Source organism: Oryctolagus cuniculus, chromosome 13 (genome assembly GCF_964237555.1).
Source record: "Oryctolagus cuniculus chromosome 13, mOryCun1.1, whole genome shotgun sequence".
NCBI lineage: Eukaryota > Metazoa > Chordata > Mammalia > Lagomorpha > Leporidae > Oryctolagus > Oryctolagus cuniculus.
In genome coordinates this window covers 9,231,207-9,247,916 of record NC_091444.1, presented here as the reverse complement: position 1 = coordinate 9,247,916, position 16,710 = coordinate 9,231,207, and the positions used below count along the sequence as shown (strand labels likewise).

The window sequence follows — 16,710 nt, the reverse complement described above, 5'->3', positions numbered from 1 at the left end:
TGCTCACCCTGCAGGGGCTTACAAGCCCTAACAATCAGGCAAACCGAATCCAAGCCTTCTCATTGCCATATTGTGGGGGAGACTTATTAGTGTTGGTTCGTGCCTATCTTCGGTGACCTGCGGCGCATAAGCTGCTAGCCGCCCGCAGGTGCTCATCGCTTCACTTAATCAGGCAGACTGAATCCAAGCTCTCTCATTGCCATGTTGAGGGGAGGCCTTTCTATTTCTCTATTTCTCTATCTCCAGGCATTCCTATTTCTCCTGTTTTACTTCTATCTACCAGCATTCCTATTTCTCTCATTTTACTTCTAAAGTTCTGTTTCTCTTATCCCTGCGGCTTCCCGGCGGCGCTCGCCCCGAGGCTGCTTCTCGGCACCTTGCCCCGCGGCAGCTTCACGGCTCTGCACGGCTTCCAGGCGCCTCGCCCCGCCGGTGGGTTCCCGGCTCTGCGCGCATGCTCCGCGGTCTCCACGCACTTCGCGCCCGCACCACGGCCTCGCGCCAGCCCCGCGTTCCCTATCTATTCACGCCCCGTGCTCTCTCTGCACGTGGCGGCTTCCGCGAATGTTTCCGCCACCACCGGCATTCAGTCCAAGTTCCCCGGACTAACCTGGCGAATTTCAACCTGGCGGCCCACGTCTCTGCCTCTGGTTCCGGATCTTCGCCTCTTGCTCCCCGGGGTGACTTGAAGAATTCCAAGGTGGCTTATGTCTCCGCCTTGGCCTGCACTCGCGGCTTCATCCTCCCTAACATTTTTCTCTACCCGGTATGTTTCTTTAAGTTTTCTTCCAACAATATTCCTCTCATTTCTCCTGGCTTCTCCCCACAGTCCGTATCCGAGTCCAAGCCTCCTCCAGGTTTCACTTTCGCTTTCAATCTCCTAGCTTCTTTCTCACAGTCCATATCCGAGTCTATGCCTAGGCTTTCAATAGCTTCTTCCGGCACCTAGGCTCTTTGCTAGTCTCTCTTTCCGGTATTTTCCCACTTCTTCCCGTTTCTTCCCTCCTAAGTTTCCTATCCGTCCTAGGTTTCCTATCCGAGTCACGGCACCATTATGTCGCTCCCCCTCTTCGTGGAGGAGCAACACAGGACCCTGCGCTGTTCTTTCGTCTGCTCGGCCCTCCCCGGGTTTGCTGCTGGTTCTTCCTGGGTTGGCTACTATCCCTTCCACCTCCGTGGAAGGGCAGTTCCCCCTGGCCACATTCCCCACTTCCGCAGGGGAGCGGCACACCGCCGGCCGGCTCTTCTCGGGGGCTGCACAGGTGTTCCTTCAGCTAGATGTTCCCCTTAGATGTTCCTGGTGCATGTTGTCTCTCTCCTCCTTTATAGTCCTCCTCCGCCAATCCGTGCTCGGCTGCCCACACGCCAAGTACGCTGCTCTCCTCCAATCAGGAGCAGGTCCTGCTGTTTATTGGTTGAACTGGAGGCAGCTGTGTAGAAGCTGTTTTCTTCTCTCCCAGCGCCATATTGTGGGAGAGCAGATGCAAAGAATAAGTCTTAATTCCAGTAACTCAGTCCAGTCCAGGTTGCTCCCCACAGCCACTCCATTCCTGTTGTCCTGACCATAGCTGCTGCCAAAACCCACTTCATGGTTGTGTAGTCTACACAGTGACACAGAGCCTTGTGCTCAGGGGGTACCCAGATAAGGTTGGAGGTTCTTGAAATTCTTAATAATTGTGAACAATAGATCCTCATTTTTTTTGCATTGGGTCCTGTAGATTGTAAACTCAGTCCAGTCTTCTACCACCTTCTCACTCCTACCCACTGAGCTGACCTCCTCACCCACTTCAACACTCTGTACACTCTTCCTCCTCCTAGCCTGCATGTTTGTTCTTCCCTGTGCCTGACACTTTCTTCTCTAGAGAGTCTAAAGTGACTCAGACCCTCATCTTCTTCATATCCTGCCCTAATGTCATCTTTTCAATGAGATTTTGACCCCACAATCCATATTAAAGACTCTCTAGTTTTACTTGGATATATTTTTTTCTCATTGTATTATGACATTCTTGCATATTAAAATTTTTAGACTTACTATGCTAATTTGTGTATTATCTCTATTCCTCCCCCACTAAGTAGAATAAACTTCATAAAGACAAGTATCTTTATCATTTAATTCACTGATGTATGGTGTATATTTAGTATATAGTAGATACTAAATAAATATTTATTGAATGAATTCATAAGCATTGGAGATTGACATCAGAATCTAAGATAGAGCCAGCGCCACGGCCCACTTGTTAATCCTCCATCTGTGGTGCCGTCATCCCATATGGGAGCCGGATTCTATTCCCCATTGCTCCTCTTCCAGTCCAGCTCTCTGCAGTAGCCTGGGAAAGCAGTAGAGGATGGGCCCCTGCACCCGCATGGGAGACCAGGAAGTAGCGGTCATTTAGGGAGTGAACCAACGGAAGGAAGACCTTTCTCTCTGTCTCTCTCTCTCTCACTCTCTATAACTCTACCTGTCAAATAAATTTAAAAAAGAATCTAAGATAGAACCTCTGTAGTTAATTGTATAATATGGAATGATATGTTATATGCAGCTTTATTACAGAATGTGACTCATTTCATTTCACTGTCATTCAAAAAGAAACATATGAAGACCCTCTAGGGTTGAACATTTGGCATGGTGGTTAAGACACCACTTGGTATACTGCATCCCAAAGTGGCATTCCGTATTAGAGCTCCTGGTTTGAGTCCTGGCTCAGTCCTGACTCCAATTTCCTGCTAACATTGATTCTGGTGAAGTGCAGGTGGTAACTCAGGTACTTGAGTGCTTGCCACCCATATGGGAGACCGAGACTGAGTTCTTACTTCTTGCTTCAGCCTGACCCAGCTTTTGCTGTTGTAGGCATTTGGGTAGTTAACCAAAATGTGAGAGCATTCTAGTTTATATAAAAATATTCAACTTACACCAATTTTCAAATATAAAATATTTTGTGTGGAGAGGCACCAGTGTCTCTACAATGTAAAGGAAAAAAAGCGGTGATTTAAATATACAAAGAACTTTTTGGTTAATAAAACTGAAATCTATTGGTGGAAACGGCTGAGTTTGGACAGAACTAGGGGCAGAAGTGATGAGTCAGTTCTGACTTAGTTTTACTGAGTTTCATTTCCTTTAAGTGAGGCTCCACTATGTGGCTCTCCTCATATCTTTATAGGTTTTGCTGTAGATCTAGACTATTTATAATTCATCAGCACATCTGTCCTGTCTTGAGCTTCTGTACAAATATTTGTCTGTGAAGAGCTGGCAGGTGACCAACAGTTCTCAGCCCTTCTGTCTATGCATTATTTTTTCCTTTGAATTATGGTATGCATCTTCTCCTTTGAACTTTGCTATCAGATGGTGATCTTGTTTCTCATTTTATAGAGAAGATAGAAGCAGTTAGAGGAGACTGCCTGCAGACTCTCACCACCTCATCTGTTCAGCCTCTGGCCTCGGTGCCCACATGTTCTGCTTTTGTTCCCAAGGATGAAGTCTCCATGCTGCAGTCCAAGGCCAATTCCTCCCCTTCCAGGAGTAAACTGTTCTGGTTCTTTCTAGGGAATTCTACCCTGGTGAACCTGATCCTTTCATCAGCATGTAAATGTGCCATGTCTTCTCCCAGTGTTTTTAAAAAGTGAAACTTCTTGATCATTTTATCTGCCCTCTTTGCCACTGCCCCATTTTTACCCTTTTCTTCATAGTAAATCTTCAAAAATGAGTCCACTATGCCGACGGTCTCCAAAGTAAATAAAATAGAAGCATTTTATCCTGAATCAAGCTTTCACTTTCAACATTCCCCCAGAAGCTGTTGTTTTCTGTGTCATTAAGAACTTGTTTCATTAAAACCAAGATCTCTGTTGAAGGCCCTCTTACCTGACCTGTGTGTAAAATCAGACACATTTATTACGTCTTCCTTGAAACATTTCCCTACATGTCTTCCAGGACAAGCTTGGCTTTCCTTTGAGTTCACCGGCCATTCCTCTTTCATTCTCTGTTCCTGGTTCCTCTTCAACTCCTGACTTAATTTTGGAGTGACCCAAGGTTCTGTTCTCTTCTGATGTCATGGAATTTTTTAGTGGCTTTTCATTCTTATGGTTTTTGTATAATCCACGTGCTGAAAACTTCCTAAATTTGTATATGTATCTGTAGCTCTCCCTTTAACTCAACATATAAATATCTCTACTTGCATGTTTAACTGATCTCCCCAAATTGGGATTTTTATATTTCCCATTGCTTTGAACATGCTGTTGCCAAAATCTGTCCAGTCTTCTCAAATTCAGAACTCCCTTTTTCTGGATTGTGCCTCAGGCTACAATCTTCAGAGTCAATCTTGATTCCTCTCTTATCGAATCTGTAATACATCCTGTTAACTTTGTCTTCAAAATACATTCAGCCTGGTCTATGACATTATTGTACTTTTTGCAGATTATAATATTTACTTCTTATCTAATCTATCTTTTCCTATTTTCCATTCCATTCTGTAGCCTTAGTTTGTTTTCAGTATAGCAGCAAGAGTGATCCTAAAACAAATAAAAAAAGAATTGATCGTTCATTCCCATGCTCAAGATTCTGTACTGACTGACTTTCCATTTTACTCATAGTCCTATAGAACTTTTTGTTATTTATTTGTTTTTTGAAGATTTATTTACGTAATCATTTCAAAGGCAGAGAGACAGAGAGAGAGAGAAGGAGAGAGAGAGAGACAGAGAGAGAGAGTAGAGAGTAGGAGAGGGAAAGAGAAAGAGATCTTCCGTCTGTTGGTTTACTCCCTAATGCTGCAACAGCCAGGTCTGGGCCAGGAGGAAACCAGGAGCCTGGAACTTCATCCAGGTCTCCCATGTGGGTGGCAGAAGCTTGGGCCATCTGCTGCCTGTCCAGGTGCGTTAGTAGTAAGCTGGAACAGAAGCGGAGCAGCTGGCTTGTGAACTGGCACTCTAATTTGGACTTCCGGTGTTGCAAGTAGCAGCTTAAGCCACTGCGCCACAATGGCAGCCCCTCCTTAACATTCTAAGCAGTCTGGCATGCAATTTCTCTGACTTTTTCTTCTTTTTTGAGAGAATCACTCTACTCACATGTCTTCCTTGTCTTTGCCAGGTGTCTTAGTTCATTTTCTATTGCTATGACAGATTATCCGAGACTGGATGATTTATAAAGAAAAGAGGTTTATTTAGCTCACAGTTCTGGAGATCTTGAGCATGGTGCTGACTTCCACTTCACTCTTTGTGAGGGCCTTCTGGGTGAGTCATTATGTGTTGGAGGGCATCACGTGGCAAGACAACAAGAGCAAGCCAGAGAGAGCTCACTCTTATAACAAGGCCACTCCTGCAATAACCCTTATTCCACTAATCCATGAGTGGATTAGAACAATAACTTCTTCAAGCATTACCCCCCACCACAATTTAATGCCTCACTGTGAGGATTAAATGTTAATGTGAATTTTTGAAGGGACATTCAAAACATAGCACAGGGCATAGTCCTTGTACACAAATTGTTATCATCATTTGGAGGAATATTCCTTGACTGGATGACATTTTCCATATTTCTTTTAGATTTCACTTAAATTTCAGTTCATCAATGAAATATTCCATGACTACCATATCCATATTATAACCCCTTAAATCACTTTATCCCACTTCCCTACTTCATTCCTATTCACAGCTGCTACCATCATCTAACATTCTATATGTGAATATTTACTACTACTTTTTGGTCTATCCTCTCATATTGCATTAAAACTACCAGAACAGTAGGTATTTTTGTCCATTAGTATTTTCCTGGTGCCTAGAACAGAGAGACAGGGAGAGAGAGAGGGAGATGAAGAGGGAAAGATAAAGGGAGGGAAAAAGGGAGAGGAGACCACTGGTTCACTCTCCAAATGCCTGTAATTGTTGGAACTGAAGCAGGCAAAAGATCTTAATCCAAGTCTTCCAAGCGAGTAGAAGAGACCCAAGTGTTTGAGTCATCACCTGCTGTTTCCCAGGGTGCACATTGTTAAAACTCTAGGCCCAACAGCCATTCCTGTGCCTAGTTTTTAATGCATTAGAAGCTTCTGAGGAAAGATGACTCTCTTGGAGAAATCCCCAGTTATTTTTTTATGGAAGCTGATCGTCTGTTTTTCCTTGGGACTCTCCTGATCATTGGACAGCAGTACATGGCATGGAGCGAGAGTGACTAATGGTGACTACTAATGCCATGTGGTTCCTAGAATTGTAGTTCCTAGAGAAGCCATAATTTGACATGCATGGATAAATTCCTTTAGGACACCTAATACTCTATTTAAAACACATGGGGAGTCTTGGGTTCCCTATGTTATCTTGTGGTGAATTTACTCAAAATGATTCTTCTTGGACGTAGTCACTGAAAGGTATAGTGAGTAGACTTCACTCCAGAAGGAAGGAAGTAAGTGATCCTGGAAGGTCCTGTACTTTCTCTGGAAGCTATATACATCAGTCATAGAGAAGTGAAAGAGTGGTTTGGAACTGGCCTTTTCCTGCCATGGTTTTACCATCTCAGGCTATCACATGTAGAAGTACTAAACATTCGCTTTTTCTTTGTTGGTTTTTTTGTATTATTTGAAGTTTGTAGTATATTTATGCTTCTAAAACAGAATACCACAGACTGGGTGTATTATACACTATAGAAATTTATTTCTGCCACTTCTAGAGTCTAGGAAGTCTAGGATTAATGTGTCAGTGGGTTTGTTGTCTGGTAAGGACTGCCGTCCACTTCCAAGATGGCATGCTTGTTTCTTTTGAGGGGAAGAGCGCTGTATTTCCTCCCATTATAGAAGGTAGAAGGGCAGGAGGGATTAACTTCTGTCAAATATTTCTTATAAGGGCAGCTAGTCCGCCATTCATGAGAGAAAAACCTTCATGACATAATCACCTCTCAAAGGCCACCTCTCCCAATACTGTTGCATCAGAAATTAAATTTGAATATCAATTTTAGAGGGGGCAAAACCTCTAGAACTGTAACAGACTCTTAAGTGCTTTGACACTATATACCTTCAGATCTTTTGTTTTTTATTTATATAAAGGGAACATATTTTATGTATTTCATATATATTTTCAAGAACATAATGATACTTCCTACACTATCCAACTTCCCTCCCTCCCTTGTCCTACCCTTCTTCTTTCTTCCTTTCTTATTTTTCTTTTAAATTTTGTAATGAAATAGTGTGTTTACTTTATAATCACAATCTTAATCCTATACTAAATAAAAAAATTCAACAAGTAGTAATTAGAGAAACCATGCTTCCTCCAGAGTATAGACAATGACTATAAATAATAATAAAATCTTAAAATGTCAATTTCACATTAACATAACATAACTAAGGAAAATCTAGTTGTCATTGTGGTACTGACTTATTTTACTTTAGTTCAACATGTAATAGTGTTTGTGTTTAGTTGTTGTTCATGTAACTTACACTTGTATTTAGGTGTAAGTGATATGCTTCTCATACAAACAGAAATAATTCCAGAACTTTGTCCATTAGTACCAACTCGATCATTCGAGTCTAATCTGGAGACTATATAAAATCAATAGAACTCAATGAGGTGGACTTAATCCATATTATAAGTCACTTGTAGTTTTCTAAAGAAACAACTTACACATTTGAAATTAGTAACATGTTTTATTCAGTTATGCCTTTCCCTTATGTTTCAGTGATGTTATAGATATTGGCAGTATAGCAGAGAACAAAACAGATCATGTCCATGACCTTGTGGAATTTATATTATAAAGTGACCGGTGATGAAGACAATAAGCTTCTCAGAAAAATAAACACAATTAGACCTCTCAGAACATGTGGCATTAAACAGAGACCTTCCAGAATTCAGAATGTCAGGGAAGCGCTTCTGCAGAGGGAGAGCAGCCAGTGCAAAAGCCCTGTGGCAGGAGATGAAGAAACAATGGATGATTAAAAGCATGATTGTGTTAAAGTATCAACAGTAACTAGAGCCACATAATGGCGAATCTTTTAGACATAAAGAGGTTAGGTTTTATTCTGATTGAGATAGGAAACCACTCAATATTTCTAAGGAAGAAAATGATAGAATTCTATTTATGTTTTAAGGCATTACCCCATTTACTTTAGAAAATATACTTAGGGGCCGGCACTGTGGTACGGTAGGTTAATCCTCCACCTGCAGTGCCGGCATCCCATATAGGCACTGGTTCTAGTCCCGGCTGCTCCACTTCTGATCCAGCTCTCTGCTATGGCCTGGGAAAGTAGTAGAAGATGGCCCAAGTCCTTGGGCCCCAAACCCATGTGGGAGACTAGGAGGAGGAGGCTCCTGGCTTCTGGCTTCAGATTGGCGCAGCTCTGGCTGTTGCAGCCATTTAGGGAGTGAACCAACAGAAGGAAGACCTTTTTCTCTGTCTCTCCCTCTCACTGTCTGTAACTCTACCTCTCAAATAAATAAATAAAATCTTAAAAAGAAAATATACTTAATAGAGAAAGGAATGTAAATATGGAAGCAGCAGCCAGATAGGAGGCTGCTGGGGCCGGCACTATGGCGCAGTGGGTTAATGCCCTAGCCTGAAGTGCCGGCATCTCATATGGGCGCCAGTTCTAGTCCCGGCTGTGCCTCTTCCAATCCAGCTCTCTGCTATGGCCTGGGAGAGCAGTGGAAGATTGCCCAGGTCCTTGGACCACTGCACCCACGTGGGAGACCCGGAGGAAGCTCCTGGCTCCTAGCTCCTGGCTCCTGGCTCCTGGTTCCTGGCTTCGGATCGGTGCAGCTCTGGCTGTTGCAGCTAACTGGGGAGTGAACCAGTGGATGGAAGACCTCTTTCTCTCTCTGCCTCTCCTCTCTCTGTGTAATTCTGGCTTTCAAATAAATAAATAAATCTTTAAAAAAAGATAGGAGGTTGCTGCAGGAATCTAGGAGAAAGCTGATGGTGGTTAGGACTATGACTAGGACATTAGACAAAGTGGACATGACAAGAGGCAGTAGAACACCATAGAATCTGGAAATAGAGTGGCTATAATTTGTTGAAGGAGTGGTGTAGTTTTGAGAGAAAGAGAGAAGGCAATGAAGATTGTTAAGTCTTTTGGGCAGAGTAAGGGATAAAAGTGGTACTAGGTAACATGGTGAAGATGATGGGAAGAGGAGTAGATTTGGATGAGTGGATGGGAATCAAGAATTCAGCTTAAGAAATGTTAAATTGGGGCTGGCACTGTGGCACAGCAGGTTAAAGCCCTGGCCTGATGTGCCGGCATCCCCTATGGGCGCTGGTTCTAGTCCTGGCTGCTCGTCTTCCAATCTAGCTCTCTGCTATGGCCTGGGAAAGCAGTAGAAGATGGCCCAAGTCTTTGGTCTGCTGCACCCATGTGGGGGACCTGGAAGAAGCTCCTGGCTCCTGGCTTGGATCGGCTCAGCTCTGGCTGTTGTGGCCATTTGGGGAGTGAACCAGCAGACGGAAGACCTCTGTCTCTGTCTCTACCTCTCTCTGTAACTCTGTCTTTCAAATAAATGAAGTAAATCTTAAAAAAACAGAATTGAATCATAAAAATCACATTATAAAAAAAGAAATGTTAAATTAAGTCCGTTAAATATCCAAATGGAAATACTGAATAGAGATGGGTACAGGAGGGTGGATTTTAGGGAAGAAGTGAGGGCTGGGATAGAAGTTTGCAGGACATAGGCATTATACAGGACTCGGTAAGCATACCGTGAAGAAGGGACAGGTAGAGAGAGGAGAATCTCCGTATTGTGAGGTTGGTAAGGAGGGAAGGATGCAGCCAGGGAGAGGGAAGCAGGGAGGGAGAGAAGGCCTGGAGAGTGAGAGCTCTGGGAGTCAAGTGAAGAAAGTGGAGATTCTCACAGGAGGGTGATATGTGTTCAGTGAAGCTGATAGACTAAGAAAGGGAAGATAAAATAATCACTGGAAGTTGAAGTATGAAGGTCCTTTGTTCACTAGCAAGATGTAGTAGCATATTTTATTTCGAAAAGATATTTTTACCTTTTCATCTCAATTCTCTATTTTCTATTAGTACTTTCCTGTCTTTCTCAGTAGTCAGCATTCTTCTAACTTGCAGCAATGAATTCTTTGTAGAAAGGCTCTTTTGCTTCATTTTAAATTAAATGTGAGAGTTTTTAATTCTTGAGATTGCCCATGCTGCTCCAGCTATTTACTTTTTATCTGGGTTCTTAGTGTCCCAAAAGTACCAATTTAGCTTGGTCTCTGAGGATATAAAAAATGTTGTAGGGCAATAGTATTTCCTAGGGGAATTTCATTTGCTCTTATCTTCTTTCCCAGTGTTTCCATTAGCAACTTACTTCTGTAGTCACTGTTTACCCAATAGGAAAAATTAAACATTCAAGTTCTCCGAATATTGAAGAGGGAACCACCTTTAGAAAGGTCAGGAGGTCAATGAGGTTGTGTTAGGGGAAACCACAGTTTTTACTATTACTTGCTGCTTGGAAGTAGGAGGAAGAATTTGGAAAATCTGGTATTACCTGGTAGATGGTGGAACTTTTAATGTGGATTTGGGAGTTTATGGATCAGATTTTGTTTCTATCAGAGACCTTTAAGGGCATTATGAATGCAGAACAAAAACATCGATATGTTTCTGGACTACAATTTTTGAGAAATGAGAGCTGATTTCAATATGTGATTAAAAATAGACATTGCTGGCTGGCGTTGCAGCTCACTTGGCTAATCCTCCACCTGCGGCTCCGGCACCCTGGGTTCTAGTCCCGGTTGGGGCACCGGATTCTGTCCCGGTTGCTCCTCTTCCAGTCCAGCTCTTTGCTGTGGCCTGGGAAAGCCGTGGAGAATGGCCCAAGTGCTTGGGTCCCTGCACCCGCATGGGAGACCAGGAGGAAGCACCTGGCTCCTGGCTTCAGATTGGCATAGTGTGCCAGCGTAGCGGCCACTTGGGTGGTGAACCAGCGGAAGGAAGACCTTTTTCTCTGTCTCTCTCTCTCTATCACTGTCTAATTCTGCCTGTCCAAAAAAAAAAAAAAAAAAAAAGACATTGCTGTGGGCAGGAATTCTGCCAGAAGCTCCCACGACAGAGCATACTGGTCATTTTTGATTTAATCAGTGCATGGGGCATTTTGAGCACTTATTCCATCCTCAGTACTGTATCTTTCTAATATATTTTATATATTTTCTAATATATAAAAATATATTAAATATATTTTCTAATATATTTTCTCACTTAATATTCCCAGGAGGTTCATTCAATAATATTAAATAGAAGAAACTCTTTTTTTTTTATTTTTGACAGGCAGAGTGGACAGTGAGAGAGAGAGAGAGACAGAGAGAAAGGTCTTCCTTTTTGCTGTTGGTACACCCTCCAATGGCCGCCGCGGCCAGCGCGCTGCAGCGGGTGCCTTGTGCTGATCCGAAGCCAGGAGCCAGGTGCTTCTCCTGGTCTCCCATGGGGTGCAGGGCCCAAGCACTTGGGCCATCCTCCACTGCACTCCTGGGCCATAGCAGAGGGCTGGCCTGGAAGAGGGGCATCCGGGACAGAATCCGGCGCCCTGACCAGGACTAGAACCCGGTGTGCCTGCGCTGCAAGGCAGAGGATCAGCCTACTGAGCCGCGGTGCCAGCCAGAAGAAACTCTTAAAACAGATAATATTTAAGAAATATTATTAAAGGTACATAGGAAGTAAATGAAAGAACAAAAACTTTCTGAATTCAAAGTCTCTGTTCCTTATACTCTAACGTTCTGACCATCTGAGTGGTAGACGCATACACATCTAATCATAATACAGTCTAGTAAACATGACTCTGAACGTGTTGTTACGAGTGAGCTGCAACACAAATAGCCTTCCATGCTGATGACTAGCAGTTAAGAATGAGTGATGATGGCATTTCTGACTTCTGGGGGTGCATAGCAAAGGCATAGACTCATGAAAGGGATGACTTTGTGATCGTATGCGATGTGTCTCAATGGATTAATAAATAAGTTGTGAAAACATTTCCAAAGTGGAATTTCAAGACTCTTTCTATTTAAACATTCACTCATACTTGTTTGAATTGGGCATAAGGTGGCAGTGCTGGGGGTTGCCAGTGTCATACAGGCGCGGAAACTTCCTTGAACAATCATGAGCAAGGGGACAGTTGAAGCTGTACCTTAGGAAAGCTCCTCATCCTAGAGAATGAAGAATCGAAATAGAGGGAGGGGGAAGGCAGTGGGGCAGGTTGTCTGGTTTTTAATTCTGCATTTGTAAATATCCCTTTTTGCCAGTGTGTATTACCCTTAGAATATGTAACCTTGGGAAGGCCTGACGTCAAGCTCAGCAAGATTAAGCACGTAGGGAAGAGTAAAAGGCATTATAACACTAGAAAAAAACCATACAGTCAACTCCAAATCAAGTCCGATAGGACTCTGGAGATTCAGACATGTAAGAATGATTTGGCAGCCTGAGTAAATCTGTTTAACCAAGTAGCTCAATTTAGGCATCAGTTAGAGGCAGGAATGGATGATGGCAGTTCAGCATGTACATGTTTCCATGCTAAACGAAAGCTTTTCTGGTCCAGGTTGTAATACATTTCCTTTCCAAAGCCAGAATTATCCCAAGGGTAGGCAGTTTTGATTATGTAAGTGAAGGTTTATTTACATTTGACTGGAGTGGCAGAACAAGGACTGAAGAGATAGGCAGAATTTCTTGATTGAGTTTGTAGCAATTCAGATCACTCTTTCTGGACGATTTTCTTAGAGGGTTTTGATGGTCAATCTGGCATTCCTGTGCTCCATTTGTGCTTTGCTCCATTCCTTTCTGTATTTCCCAGGCATTTATGGTGGAAGATATTGGGCAGAACTCTGCTATGCAAGTATCTCCTTTAGATTAGAATTTCTGGAGCATCACTTAATCTCTGATCTGTTTGCTCACTAATGTTCCTGGATGAGTCTCCCAGGGTCCACAGGATTCTCACTCCCACATTATGGTGGACTACAGTGGGTAGCTACAGGCTGATGTGTCCCTTGATCTCTCACATAATGAACTCCCATGTGTAGGTTACATGTGCTTTGGCATAAATCTTAACATGGTATTGTGTTACAAGTACATCTATCTATCACTTGGACTATCTTATGGATTCTTTGTGGTCAGGGAATGAGTGTGTATTATGTGATGCAACACCTAGTCCAACATTTCTCATCTCTTATTGACCACTCAGATTGCCCTAGAAGCTTGTTATAGAGCATATTTCACAGTTCTTCCCTAAGTGGGAAGGCCCTAGAGTGGGGCCTTGGCACAATCATTTTTTTCCCTTTTTTTTAACTTTTATTTGATGAATATAAATTTCCAAAGTACAGCTTATGGATTACAATGGCTTCCCCCCCATAATGTCCCTCCCACCCACAACCCTCCCCTTTCCCACTCCCTCTCCCCGTCCATTCACATGAGGATTCATTTCCGATTCTCTTTATATACAGAAGACCAGTTTAGCATACATTAAGTAAAGTTTGCTCCCACACAGAAACATAAAGTGAAAAATAATAGATGATTTTTTAAATGATGATGAAATCAGATCAGACCTATTGTCATGTTTAATCCCAGTGAGAGTCAAGTTGGGAATTGATAATTTCTTCTTCTATGGGAAGCGAGATACTCAGCAGACTCATAGAATGGCGGATGTCCTAAACAGCACTCTGGCCTCAGAATCAGCCCTAAAGGCATTCCGATCTGGCTGAAAAGCCCATGAGAGTATTTCAGGCATGGAAAGCCAAGACACTCTGGAAAAACAAAACAAAACAAAACAAAACAAAAAAAAAAAACAAAAAAAACCTAAATGAAAGATCTCTGTGAGTGAAATCCCAGTGGAAAGAACAGGTCTTCAAAGAAGGAGGTACCTTTCTCTGAAGGGAGGAGAGAACCTCCACTTTGACTATGACCTTGTCTAAGCAAGATAAGAGTCGGAGAACTCAAGGGGCTTCCATAGCCTTGGAAACTCATGACTGTTGCATAGGAGATTACTGATGCCATAAACAGGAGTGTCAATTTATAAATTCAACAACAGGAGTCACTGTGCACTTACTCCTCATGTAGGATCTCTGTCCTTAATGTGCTGTACATTGAGGCTTAATGCTATAACGAGTACTCAAACAGTATATTTCACTTTGTGTTTCTATGGGGGTGCAAACTGTTGAAATCTTTACTTAATGTATACTAAACTGATCTTCTGTTAAAAAAAAAAGAAAAAAAGGCACAATCATTTTTTTAAAAAGTGTTATTTATTTATTTGAAAGAGTTACAGAGAGAGAGAGGAAAGAAGGGAGGGAGAGAGAGAGAGAGAGAGAGATATCTTGCATCCACTGCTTCACTTCCCAGATGGCTGCAGTGACTGAAGCCAAAGCCAAGATCCAGGACTTTCTTCCAGGTCTTCCACCTGAATAGCAGGGCTCAAGCACTTGGGTCATTTTCTGCTGCTTTTCTCAGGCCGTTAGCAGGGAGCTGGATCAGAAATGGAGCAGGTAGGATATGAGCTGACCCCCATATAGGATGCCAGCATTGCAGGCAGCAGCTTCACCTGCTGTGCCATAACACCAGCCCCAGAACAATCATTTTTAAAACGTGTTATCTCTAGAGATCATGACTATAATATTTTGAAAAACACTAGACTCAATAACAAAAGTTATTGCTTAGAGAATAAGTAAGGAGCAAAGAAAATTTGGGGGTGTGATTTAATTTTGTTTTATTTCATAATTACTGACACACTTGGTTATTCATTTTTTGTAAAGATTTTTATTTATTTATTTGAGAGGCAGAGTTACAGAGAGAGGGAGAGACAAAAAGGTCTTCCATCCTCTGTTTCACTCCCCATATGGCTGCAACGGCTGGAGCTGAGCTGATCCAAAGCCAGGAGCCAGGAGCTTCTTCCCGGTTTCCCATGCAGGTGCAGGTGCCCAAGCACTTGAGCCATCTTCTACGGCTTTCCCAGGCCATAGCGGAGAGCTGGATCCAAGAGGAGCAGCTTGGACATGAACTGGTGACCATATAAGATTCTGGCACTGCAGGCAGAGGCTTAGCCCACTATGCCATAGTGCCAGCCTGCTCATGTGGTTGAATATGGTTACTTAAGTTGCAAAATTCAAAATTTCCTCAATGCAAAGTCCCCATTCACACATTAACCCGCTTTTCCATCCATACCCACACCAGCTTGATTCATTCTTTCCCATCTTTCACATCTGGGCCTAAATGTCACCCTTCTCTAAGCTCTTTCAGTGGAGCCTCCTCCCACCCAGTTCTGTTAGAGTACCCAGTGGAGTTGTAAATCTGGTAAACAGATACACACATACACACACACACACACACACACACACAAACTCACTTATGGTTTTTCTGCTATTCCCATGTAGGCAGACACTTTGTTTAATCTTCAGTGTACACACAGCGTCTGATACCACTCCTAGGATTTAAAAATTTTGACAGATGTTTAATAAATAAAGCAGTGAATGGTGTACTTAGAAATCTGTGTGCTCGTATGGAAAGAATTTCTCACGTTGATTATGAGACACAGCAAAAGCTTTGAAAATTCATGCGGCTTTAAAGTTTACTTTGGTGTATGTTGTTTTACACAGGTACTGTATTGGAGAGGCAGACATTACCCTTAAGGTACAGATGAAACTTCTGAGATATATGAAATCAGGTATCTCTTTCCAGGTGTTATGGTAGTAAGCGGTAGAGCCCAAACATCTCCTCACACGTCTCACATGTGTTCTTCTATAAATACATTATTATCTCGTTTACATGCTTGCCATGGCCTGGTGGGCTGTTTTTCTGTAGAAATAAGGAGATGATATAATTATCACAAATCTGCACATTTTTAGGGCCATGTATTGGGGAAATCCATCATATACAAGTGTGTTTTTCTTCAGGCTGGCAAGTATTTCTGTGTTCTTGATAGTAGGCTTCACTGTCAAACCTTAGACAGCAGCAGTTGTGGAAGACTCTTGTATAAAATGTAAGAGTGGGAATAAGAGAGGGAAGAGATGTGCAATTCAGGACATGCTCAAGCTGACTTGCCTCAAACGGTGGAGTTAGAAACATACCAGGGGATTCGAATTCAATCCCATCGAGGTGGCATGTACCAATGCCATCTCACTAGTCCCAGTGATCAATTTCTGCTCACAATTGATCGTGATGATAGGACTAAGAACCAAAGGGATCACATAAACAAGAATAGTGTCTGCAAATACTAGCTAATAGAATCAAAAAGGGAGAGAATGATCCAACATGGGAAGTGAGATACACAGCAGACCCATAGAATGGCAAATGTCCTAACGGCACTCTGGCCTCATAATCAGCCCTTAAGGCATGCGGATCCGGCTGAAAAGCCCATGAGAGTATTTCAGGCATGGAAAGCCAAGACACTCTGGGGGGGGGGGGGGAACCTAAATGAAAGATCTCCGTGAGTGAGATCCCAATGGAAAGAATGGGTCATCAAAGAAGGAGGTACCTTTCTCTGAAGGGAGGAGAGAACTTCCACTTTGACTATGACCTTGTCTAAATATGATCAGAGTCAGTGAACTCAGGGGGCTTCCATAGCCTTGGCAGCTCATGACAAGAGCCTAGGGTGATTACTGAGGCCAGAAACAAAAGTGTCAATTTGTTAAGTCAACAACAGGAGTCACTGTGCACTTACTCCTCATGTAGGATCTTTGTCCTTAGTGTGCTGTACATTGAGATTTAATGCTATAACTAGTACTCAAACAGTATTTTTCACTTTATGTTTCTGTGTGGTAGCAAACTGTTGAAATCTTTA

General features: G+C 42.7%; 1 protein-coding gene and 1 long non-coding RNA gene across 4 annotated transcripts in view; one reads left to right on the top strand and one right to left on the bottom strand.

The window, feature by feature from the left end:
- Positions 1-4,012, bottom strand: part of RGS1 (regulator of G protein signaling 1) — a 55,865-nt gene extending 51,853 nt beyond the window's left edge. Inside the window, exon 1 of one of the 2 annotated variants that reach the window (XM_070054907.1) lies at positions 3,857-4,012. The gene's annotated coding sequence lies outside the window, so the exon portion shown is untranslated. The remainder of the gene's footprint in view (positions 1-3,856) is intronic. The other variant, XM_070054908.1, reaches the window with a different exon arrangement.
- LOC108178230 (uncharacterized) overlaps positions 1-16,710 on the top strand; it is a 194,473-nt gene that overhangs the window by 162,362 nt on the left and 15,401 nt on the right. The window lies entirely within an intron of this gene.